Raw genomic sequence first — 12,538 nt, 5'->3', positions numbered from 1 at the left:
TATTCCATTTTCCTGAAGGGCCTTCACTAACCTGCGATGAAAATTTCCAGGTTTGAGTTTTGATATAGACCTCATATAAAGATTCCGATCGATTTTAAAAGGTCTAGCCCAAGCAGCATGATCTTAATTTTTTTAATTTCTGTTTTTTTGATTAAAAAAAAATAGAAATCTATATCGAAAAATTTCATCAGACATATTTTCAGTGTGAACTCTATCTATGACGTCTTGAATCGAAGGTGGACTATAGGTGTAGATATCTTATCTTATATGTGGCCTCATGGTAGGAGTTGCAAGATATTAAATCATAAGATTATGATGACCATTTGTGAGTACCTCTTCGTAAGATAACGCGGTTCTAAAACTTATCCCGCCTATAAAACACGTAAAGCCGCATTGACTGTTGACCGAACCTCGCATTAGAAAAAGTAAGTTCCAATGAACTCTGTTCCGCCTTCGGGCAGCAGAGCTGAATGCTAACGGACGCGTCCACAGATTGCGAATGGTGGAAAGACCAATAAAATTCTTGGGAAACTGTGAATATAAATAAACAGTCACGGATTCTCAGCGGGTCCTGGGGGAGAGTCTCGGAGGAAATGACCGAATGTATATGATCCCAGGTCTGAGGAGGCGACAATGGCGCCTTATCAATTAGTATTATCACTACATTCCTAAGTGGTCTCCCTAATACTGGGGTGTTAGGCGACATCGTGCCTATCAGTGTTTTACGGTTTGCAATCAGAGCCCCGACTGTATTTCAACGGAGCATTGTTGTTACGTGGGCGCCTACTCAATCTCGAACTCTACAATGTCAGAATCCAATCAACCCCTACGAATGACTACGGTCAATGCTATCGTACCGGACCAATTTCTATATCAATCAACCCCTATTACTCTCGATTACGTCAATGCAAACCGGAATAGACATAGCCTTACGGGCATCCCGACGCAACTCTGGATGACTCACCCTTGACAGACAAGGACGACGCTACGGATACCACTGTAATTAGCACTGTGGTGACTAACACGATAGCTATTCTAGTGACTTCTCCAAATCAAGGTCAGTCTTCTCAGATGATAAGAAAGGATGTAACCCCTTTCGAACGAGAAGATCCCTATTTCATCTCCACAGCTTGTAGTGAAGTCTCGAGACTTCTGAGGCAGTTGGCCGTTGTAGAGTATAATAGTGCTGATGACCTTCCCATCGTACATATGGATGAATCGCCAGAACCAGGAACCGCTAAACAGGTCAAAAGACCTTTGGCAAGAAGATATACAGGAGAGCAATTATTTTTCTGCAAACGGTTTATCGGACGGTACAGGAACTCTACAACGGACAAAAAATTCCTTCTAATTAAGGGGAACCTCAAATTCATTCGAGAGACATTGTGAAAGACTTCTTAATAGATAGAAATCCAACGTCACGTGCGAAGTCTACCACGGTAGCCCCTCCAAAGGAGGAGAAGCTGATAAGGCACAACCTCAAGACAACCAGGACCGATGCTGAATTGACAAAACTTAATTCCAAGGTTATGACAATTGGACAGTTGTTGATGGATAAACCAATGTTGGCGAATACGAAGTGTTTTTAACCGGAATAGACCCGTAAAAGGCCTCCAGAAAGGCTGATAAGGCGCAACCACCCTTCTAGCAGTCAATCTACACTGACAATCTGCCCACAGCTGACTTGCCAAAAGCTAAATCCAAGGTTATGACAATTGGGCAGTTGGCAAAATAACTTAGTTTTGCACTCTTTTACACTTCTTCTAAGTTCCAATGACTTTTCAAAAAAAACTATTCCGTTGGTAATGGAGTGGCTTTTCAGGTGTAATAACTTTTCATGCTGAAGTAGAAATTGGTCTTGTTAGTGTTTTTCAACTGACTATCTTGAGTTCTTGTGTGAACTGAACTTTCTAAGTCATAAGACCGAAGTTTATATGATCAATATTTCTATCTTACTTTTAACTAAATACGACTTATACACACAAAATTCGATTTGTTTTTGGTTCTCCAACTAAGTTCCACACATTCCCCAAAAAAAAAATAGTTACATAAATAATACTCCCTTTGTATTTGGCACATATTCACCGCCTACTGTTAAAATATCATTCCCAAGCTATTAAATATAACAGTTAAACGTGTCTACTCAACATATCTATGGAAATCTATCTGTAAAAATCGATCAATACTTGAATAGTTTCCCCTTTTATCTGATTCGGTAGCTTGATATTGTGTGAAATTTTTAAACTGTGATAAGCATCAGTGAGGCAGCAAAACATGGCAGACCCACAAGACAGCATTGAAAGCAAAGCTTACATATGGAAAATGAGGAGGAGGTGGAGGTTTGCTATAGTTAGGCATAGAGAATATAAATATCCAATTTTTTGTTTCTTAAAGTGTCATCAAAGCTATGGTCTTTTGTTCAGATGGTGCTATGAATTTGATTCAATGTTTCTTTTGTATTTTTTTATTTAACAATTATAAGCGGTATCTTCGAACGCAGGTCATCATTTATAATCGCCTGATTTGAATAGTTAATTTTGTTAATCGTGTCGTGTTGTTAAATGTCACCAAATTTAAGAATTATTACATCGATCCGGAGTTTGTTTGTTGAATTAATTATCGAGCTGGAGTATTGATTGTGGGAGATTTTGATTGAAAACCTGTGCAAGGCTATATTTACTGTGTGATTCAGCTGGGAAATGTTATTTATTAAAAAAAAAATAATTTTAAATTAAAAGTATATTTTATTTTCTAACTTGTATTTTATTTATGTCTTTTATTTTATGGGAACAACATCAGGTTTCGATGTTAAATTTCAAAATAGTTATTATCTTCTTCCTGTAATTAGTTTTAACATTGCTAATGACTATAATTATGCTTCGTAAATAATAATTAAAATTAGCTAAACATTTAATATGAATTCGTTGGAGCACAGTGGTAAAAAGAGTAAAAGTAAAGGTTTGCCGTTAAAAACTGAAAACCAATATGGTCATGATTGGACCTTACGCTATCGAGAGATGATTATCTTTTTTATCTTCGTTGGATTGTATTGGCTGGACAATGCTTTCATCACCACTGTTCTTTGACAGGAAAATTTTCCGGACCATGTTATCCCTCAGTACTGGACGACCACTCGGCACATTCATCCTTATTTCTGTACCCTTCAATACACTGTAGTGCAGGGTATTATGTCTTTATGCATACATATGCTTGTACCAGGCAAAAGGAAACGAGATAGACCCATGGTTCCTTTTGAGAATATGCATAGAAACACTTTCTGAGTCTATTATTGCATGTCCGTAAAAAAAGTACAGGTCGCATTTATGATCCGAATAAGATGAAATCTCAAATCTCACTTATTTGGCACTTGGATGAACCCTATTGAAATTGGAGAAAAGAGTTTCAGATTTAGATATAGATTCTATATTTTGTCCAATTTTAAGTAAATGGTGCACCAAACTACCAATGTTTGTCCATTTGAGATAAAATTTTGCACCGCGTATTAAATTAGGTAGAGATTGGAAGTCGGTTCAGATTTAGATATATCTCTCATATATATTTTCTTTTGATTTTGTGTAAATGGTACACCAAACTTTCAATGTTTGTCCGATTGGGACAAAATTTTAGACATCGTATGGAATTAGGTACAGTTTTGTTGAAATCGATTCAGATTTGGATGTAGTTTAGTCCAATTGTATATAATCGGTGAACAAAGCTCCCAATAAGACTAGTTTGATGTATGCGAAGTTGTATTAAAATCGATTCAGATTTAGATATTGCTCCCATATATAGTTTCGTCCGATTTTATGGGAATGGAGCACAAAACTCTAAATATTTGTCCAATTGTGACAAAAATTTGCACAGCGTACGGAATTTTGTCCAGATAAATGTATCCAAAGTTTTGTTGAAATCGGTACAGATATATATATATATATATATATACATATATATATACATATATATATACATATATATATATTTCCCATATATAGTTTTGACCGATTTTATATAAATGGTGCACCAAACACCCAATTTTTGTGCAATTGAGACCAAATTTTGCACAGCTTACTGAATTAGGTCCAGATTGATGTATGGGATATTTAGTTGAAATCGGTTTAGGTTTAGATATTGCTCCCATATATATTTTCGTCCGATTTCTAGTAAATGCTACACCAAACCCAAGGATTATCAACAAATCTTGTATAGCGTATTGAATTGAATGTAGAATGATATGTGGAATTCGGTTCAGATTTAGATATAGCTCCCATACATATTTTTGTCCGATTTCAGGAAAATGTTGCTCTAAACTTCTCATGTTTGTCAGATTGACACGAAATTTTGCACAACATTTCAAATTTAGACAAGAATGGCGTTATTGCGTTTTGTAAAAATTGGTGCAGATTCAGACATTGCTTCGATATATACTTTCGACCGCCCGAAATGAAATGAAATATAGCATAGATTTCAAATGACTTGATGTTAGACGGTTCACATATAGATAAAGATCACAAATTTAATTTCGTCCAATTTCTTGTCAATGTTCCTGATTGTCAATGTTCAAATTGCAATCATCATATAGTTGGCCCCGTCCGACTTTACTGCTTTCCTTACTGGTTAAATAAATAGCCGATAAACAAATAACCAATGAAAATGAGTATATACACAAAGTGGTGTAGGGTACGATATAATTGGACCGGCCCGTCTTTGGTATTTTCCTCTTAATTCAATCTCTGATTTTTTTTATTTTCAGATCAGCACAGCAAATCTAATTGATTCTATGAAACACTGTATGGCGAACAAAAAGCTATTCCACATAATGCAAGAAATTAAAAATTCCGTATATATATGCACATAGAATACTAATTATGAAAATCTATGCTACAATTTTTCAACAGATGTGAAACATTATAATTAAAATAATTTAAAATTTTATGTTTCTTCCTTCGATTTCTAACTAAATTATACGGAATCTAATGTCAGGTATTCCAATGCTAGTAGTAGGACCATGTCGATATTTCAGGTATCCGAAATGAGGCCTTAGGCAAATATTTTTTGATTTTCAGCTCTGAGAATTATTCTAAGGCTTACCATGGCCATAATATTTGTCGTAAGTGAGGCTCTTGTGCGCTGACACAAATCAGTCAAAATAAAACTTCGATCAATGAAATAAACTACAAGTCATCACTTTTTTATTTTATTTTTCACTCTTTGGTCGTTTGGTCATAATATCCGTAAATGAACGAAATTATCTTAATTACAGGTTTCAACGTTCCTGAGCTAAATGCTTAGGTGTATTTTGTTTTAATTCTCCTTTGATATGCATTTTCTTTTGTTTTCAGGGCTATTTTTATAATAATAACAACAACAAAGGCAAATTATACAACACTTGGCTTCTGTCGTATCGATGGCACTTTTTGGTAGCTTTCATAAGAGGTTATATTGTTCTTGCGTTAGTTGTCGGTCGATATGAATATGGGCGATAACATCACCACAAATGCCGGCCATCATCCCAGCCACCTTACGGCCATTTTCAGAAGCTTTTTCAGTAGAAATGTTTTCAAGTAGTTCGTACTTCAGCACGTTCGTCGCTTTTGAGATTGGCCTAAATTTCTGAAAATACTTTGCAAAGGATGAAAATGTATCGCCACAATATCTTGATGCGATTATTAAATTTAAGGCGTTCACCGTCTGGTCTGGTCATCGTCATCTGCTGCTGTTAGTCGTTTTGTTGCTCAGTTTGATATTCTTATTTTGCATATTAATTATGCAGCGAAATTTTAAGTCATTCTTATCTGGGATGACCAACATGAAATGTTTGGGAAGATATATTTTTATTTTAATCAGATCATAAAACTTATAAAAATGTTAATACATCAACGATTTATTTCTTCATATCAAGGAATTATGAAGAACAGTCTCAACTGAAATTGATGAAAATCGATTCTGATTTAAATATAGCTAACCTACAGATTTTCTTACTGATTCAAGTAAATAATGTAGCAAAAATTGTTTTCGAATGCCTATAGACGATGTGGGTTACATTATATGAAAGCTTCAGAAGGAAAAATTCGCCATAGGTCAAAGTTCGGATATATGGCGTGAAAATTTTCCCCCGACAAAACAGAGGTCATGGTCCGGGGTTTTTTTTTTTTTTTTTTTTTTTTTGATGAAGGCTCCATATGTCTTGGAATATTTTATGATTTTTTCCAAGGTTTGAAAAATCGTGATTTTTTAAGGAAATTTTTCCAAGACTCCACAAGCCGTGGTTTATTTAATTATTTGTATATCCATCACCGCACTGAAACACATGGTTCCTTTTGAGAATGTGCATAGAATCACTTTCTGAGTCGATTTACGCATGTTCGTCCGTCTGTCCGTCTGTTGGTATCCGCCTGTGGCTCAGCCACTGCGATGTAGGCCTATGGGCAGGTACTCGCATAAAACACTTCCAGATACTGCCCGTCTGTTGTTGTTAAATTGTAAACAAAGTGCAAGTACAGGTAATCCGATTTGGATAAAATATGGCACAGCTCATTTGTTTGGCCCAAGGACGAACCCTATTGAAATTGGGGAAGATCGGTTCAGATTTAGATATAGCCCCCACATATATTTTCGTCCGATTTTATGTAAATGATGCACCAAAGACCCAATATATCTTTTGATTTGCACGAAATTTGACACAGCTCCCTTAATTGAGTCTAGAATGATGTGTGCTAAGTTTCGTAAAAATCGGTTCAAATTTAGATATAGCTCCCATATATATTTTCGTCCGATTTTATGTAAATGATGCACCAAAGTCCCTATATATCTTTCGATTTGAACGAAATTTGGCACAGCTCACTTAATTGAGTCTAGAATGATGTGTGCTAAGTTTCGTAAAATAATAATTTCGTCCGATTTTATGTAAATAGTGTACGAAAGCCACTACATTTCCTTCGATTTGCACTAAATCTGGCATAGCGCACTTTATTGAGTCGAGAATGAGGTGTGCTAGGTTTCGTGAAAATCGGTTCAGATTTAAATATAGCTCCCATACATATGTTCGTCCGATTTTATGTAAATAATTCACCGAAGCCCCTATATATTTTCGATTGGCACGAAATTCGGCATAACGTACTGAAGTCTAGAATGATGTGTGTTGAGTTTTGAAAAATCAGTTCAGATTTAGATATAGCTTCCATATATATTTTCGTCATATTTTATGTTAATGGTGCACCAAAGCCCCAATATTTCTTTTGATTTGCACGAAATTGGGTATAGCGTACTGAATTGAGTCTAGATGGATACGTGTTAAATTTCGTGAAAATCGGTTTATATATAGATATATCTCCCATATATATTTTCGTCTTATTTTACGTTCTCCGAGGACTGTGCTGCAGCATAGCAAATATGCCACCGTTGGTTAATTAGGACCCGATTTACATACATACATAATTTTGCTCGGTTTTATAGAAATGGTACACCTAGAATCCAATATGTGGTTTTGTAATAGGTTCGCCCGATTCCATTTCGAAGGTCCTCTAAAGATGGTATTTCTATCTACACGATACTGTATATATTGGCGCTTGTTGTATGTACCCATAGTGGTGAAGGCTATCATATAGTCGGCTCCGTCCGACTTTGGAACTTTCCTTACTGGTTTATTTCAAGGCTCTATAAGGCTTGGATTATTTAAGGATTATTTTCAATGGCTCGACAAGGCGTGGGTTATTTAAGTATGCTTTTCCAAGACTCCACAAGGTGAGGATTATTTATTTTTTTCTAAAGCTCCACAAGGCGTGTGTTTTTAAGGAAATTTTCCAAAGTTTCCAAAGAAGTGGATTATTTCAAAAAGGTTTAGGTTATTTAATGGTGTTTTTTCAAGGCTCCACAAGACGTGGGTTATTTAAGGATATTTTTTACAAGGTTCCACATTTCATCATTTCATGGATTTGTTTTCCAAGGCTCCACAATGCGTGGATTATTTCGTCACTATATTTACGATACGAGACTTTTTTCAGCAATTGTAAATTTTTTGGGAGCAAGAAGCAAGATATGGTCATTCATACAATAACAAAATGTCCAATGATACCTGTATCTCACGGTATGTCACATGAGCGAGCGTCTGCCATTTTTTCGCATAAATTATTTTTCATGAAACTGTAAACAACACAACACATGATTGTACGATTAATTAGTACTGAGTACGTTTGTGCTAAAATATAGCAAAGTTTCCATAGCAGCACTTAGTGTTGCCAATGCCAGAAATATATATAGTTGCCACCATATAATGACATCTCCAGGATATTCAGGGTTTCAGGAATGTAGACACAGTTTATAACTATTGAAAACAAAATCACTCTAACTACTTTTTCCACATTGCTTTAATTATAGGTATAGCCCCCCATTTTGTGGGTCTTCCTTGTATTCACGTTTTACCACCTCAGTCAAATGTTACGCACACGATGATTGGCTGCTATGCTGATCACTGGGAGCATTGGTAACAATTCCTTCTTTTAAACTTGCAGCTATTGCATGCAAAAGCAATCGATGTCTCCTTTACATACATGCGTATAAAACTTGGTGGTATTGCACTCATCTGACTGATGCCATATAGTGAATACTTAACGGTTTAGTTAGTTGAAATTTCTTCAATGGCGTCTAATTGTAGGTTTTGATGAATACTTGCTCTTGTTGTCTTTTTTTTCTTATTTTATTTACTTCTTACGGCCTGAATTCGTCTCTGCTGTCAGCCTTTCTTGTTTATAGCAAATGATTATATAGATATGACTGGTCACATCAGAGGTGCTTCACATTCTGTTGCCCTTCTTTGGAATGTCTTCATACCTATATAGCCTACTCTGTCAAACCTTAAGGCTGTACGAGACATGAATGTAGTACGCAATGGAGCTTCCGCATTTCCACCTTAAATATTTTGGATTTAATTTCCATCGTTGTTTTTCCCTTTTTTTTTGCAGTAATGCCTTCAAGTAGAACATGTAACGCATAATGCTACCGGTTGCAAAGTTCTCGTCATGTTTGGTTGTCAGTCAACGTCAATATTGTTGCTGTTGTGGTTGTTGTTTACTACTGTAAAACGAAGTAGTAAAACACATCAATAATGTATTTATTCAAAATGATGTGTAGAAAAAGGGGTATTTGATGAGAAAAAAATTTAGTTACTGAATTTAATATTTACTCTATTAATTTCGGTTGGGTGTAAACCTCTAAGGTAATAGTTCGTCTCTCTACTTAGATACCTTATTAATCGAACACATAAAAAAACTATTTAAAAAATCTACGCCTTCTATGTAACTCAGAAAAAAAATATTTAAAAAATCTACGCCTTGAATGTAACTCAGAAAAAAATATTTAAAAAATCTACGCCTTGAATGTAACTCAGAAAAAAATATTTAAAAAATCTACGCCTTGAATGTAACTCAGAAAAAAATATTTAAAAAATCTACACCTTCAATGCAACCCAAAAAAAATATTTAAAAAATCTACGCCTTGTATGGAACTCAGAAAAAAATATTTAAAAAATCCTTCAATGCAACCCAAAAAAATATTTAAAAAATCTACGCCTTCAGTGCAACCCAGAAAAAAAAATTATTTAAAAAATCTACACCTTAAATCGAAGGCAAAAAATTATTTATTTTAAAAAGCTACGCCTTGAATCGAACTCAGAAAAAAACAGTAAGGAAAGTAGTAAAGTCGGACTGGGCCGACTATATGATACCCTTCACCACTTTGGGTATATTCTACATATGTATCCTAACAGAGGACGCGGTGAAACTTGCCAAAGACTAATTTATATTACATAAGAAAGTTGTTTCAATCGGCCTAGCAATGAATCTTTTCACGAAGCGTAGCAAAATCATTCTATACTTAATACCAAAATTCGTGCAAATCGAAAGATATATAGGGACTTTGGTGCACTAATTACATAAAATCGGACGAAAATATATATATATATATATATATATATATATATATATGGGAGCTAAATCTGAACCGATTTTGACGAAACTCAGCACACGTCATTCTAGCCTTAATTCAGTACGCTAAAACAAATTTCGTGCAAATCGAATGATTTTCAGAGACTTTGGGTTACCAATTACCTAAAATCGGATGAAAATATAAATGGGAGCTATATCTAAATCTGAACTAATTTTCATGAAACTTTTCACACATCATTCTAGACTTAATACAGTACGCTATGCCAAAATTCGTGCAAATCAAAAGATTTCCAGGGACTTTAGTAGACTATTTACCGAAGCTATATATGGGAGCTATATCTAAATCTTAACCGATTTTCACAAAACTTTGCACACATCATTCAAGACCTAATTTAGTACGCTGTGCCAAATTTCGTGCAAATCGAAAGATATATAGGGACTTTGGTACACAATTTATATTAAATCGGGCGAAATATATATGGGAGCTATATCTAAATCTGATTTTCACGAAACTTTGCACACATCATTCTAGACTTAATTCAATACGCTATGCCATAATTCGTACAAATAAAATTTTTTCCAGGGACTTTAGGGGACTATTTACCTAAAATCGGGCGAAGCTATCTATGGGAGCTATATCTAAATCTTAATTCCTATATCTAAATCTGAACCGATTTTTCCCAATTTCAATAGGGTTCGTCCTTTGTCCAAACAAAAGAGCAGTGCCAAATTTCATTCAATTCGGATCATAAATGCGACATGTACAATTTAACATGGACAGGCGGACAAACGGACGGACGGACATGCATAAATCGACTCAGAATGTTATTCTATGCATATTCTCAAAAGGAACCATGGGTCTATCCCGATTATTTTTCCGTATTATAAACATATGCACAAAGACATAATACCCTGTACCACAGTGTGGTGAAGGGTATAAAAACATTTAAGTATCGACGCCTTGAATGGAACTCAGAAAAAAGTACTTATAAAATCTACGTCTTGAATCGACCCCAGAAAAAAGTACGTAGAAAATCTACGTCTTGAATAGAACGCAGAAAAAATTATTTAAAAAATCTACGCCGTGAATCAAACCCAGAAAAAAATATTTAGAAAAATGGGAATATTTCAAGTTGTTTCTTCATCACTGGTGCCACAACTCAATAGATTTCAAGTTTAATATTTTTGTTATTACTGCTATTAGCGCGGAATACAGAAGCAATGCCAAATAATATATTATTACCTGTATATGTTATATACACACACGCGCATGAAAATAATCGTTAGTATAATGTTCGTAATATTTGAAGCTATACCATCAACACAAGTTAACACACAACTGTATATATCGGTAAATCTGTATCATATCTCATTGTTTTTTATTAACTGGAAATAACAGCTGTTGCTGCTGTATTCCACATATTTTGCCGTCATATATTGGCTGTTTAAAAGCCATAAACATATCTGTACCATAGTTTATTTTTGTTTTTTATTTGTATGCACATTTTCATTAACATTATAATTTGTTGTGTTTTACGGCAATTAGTTTAATGTTTATGCTAAAACAACACACACACACACAACGGCAGCTATTAAAACAATATTTGCTACTTAACTCTTCAAAAAGTGTACATACATCTCTCTGTATGTTTGTTCGAGGGCTTAAAACAAATTAAAAAAATAAATAACTCCATGATTCCACCTCAAATATGTGGCGACTTTCATGATAATGATATATGTAATGTGTGTGTGTGTTTTTTTTTTAATAAAAATGATGTTCTGTTCTGTTTTTTTTTTTTTTTTTTTTTTGTAATAAAATGCTGAGAAGAACCTTCAATTCTATATGTCTTTGTGCGGAATATACATCTGATTATTCAACCACATGTGGATTACAACCCCACTGAGTCTTCAATGGCGAAAAATTGCGAAAAAAAACACTGAGATAATCTCGAAACTAATTAAGCTTTATTAATGCAAAAACTTTGTACAATTTGTAACTTCGCGGCAGTAGTTTGGGGCAATGATGACAGCAAGCCATGTTACTAAAATTCGATTTTTTTTTGGAAAGTTTTTGTACTTTAATTTTTAAGGGGAAATGAAAAATAAAATCATGAAATGAAAATAATTATATTATTGTGATTATAAATTATTTTATAGTTTAATATATATGTACACATATTTGGAAAACACCATCATAATGTATAACACCTTGAAATATTTGTTTAACCAGTGAGCGGAGCAGTATAGTCGGACGGGGCCGACCATATGATACCCTACACAACTTCCATGAAAAACTAACTTTCTATGGATCTATATTCTGAGCTTGGGCAATATTTCGCGATAGTTGAACCATCTGGACTAACTAGAGGCCGCGAATTATTACTAATGTTCAGTACAGCCCTTCTAATTTTTTTCCCTTCCCATGTGTTGTGATCTTCTTATTCCCATTGGAGCCTATAGATCGACTCGAAAACACACAAAAAATTATGTTTTCGGTCGATTTCATCACATTATTATTATTAGATCGTCACCGAAAATTATAGGTGTTATCCTTGGCCATAACTGGAACTTCATGGAACATTTTAAAGAGATCAGCGCTA

The 12,538-nt window shown here is 34.6% G+C and overlaps 1 protein-coding gene across 1 annotated transcript in view; it reads right to left on the bottom strand.

Annotated features, from left to right (window-relative positions):
- Positions 1–12,538, bottom strand: part of LOC133329275 (homeobox protein araucan) — a 64,028-nt gene that overhangs the window by 40,945 nt on the left and 10,545 nt on the right. The gene's annotated exons all lie outside the window — the stretch shown is intronic.

Source organism: Musca vetustissima, unplaced genomic scaffold (genome assembly GCF_032173495.1).
Source record: "Musca vetustissima isolate MV318-11 ecotype Yass unplaced genomic scaffold, APGP_CSIRO_Mvet_v1 utg11182, whole genome shotgun sequence".
In the NCBI taxonomy this organism is placed as follows: Eukaryota; Metazoa; Arthropoda; class Insecta; order Diptera; family Muscidae; genus Musca; species Musca vetustissima.
Note: the sequence above shows the minus strand (reverse complement) of the source record. Positions and strands in the feature narration are given on the sequence as shown.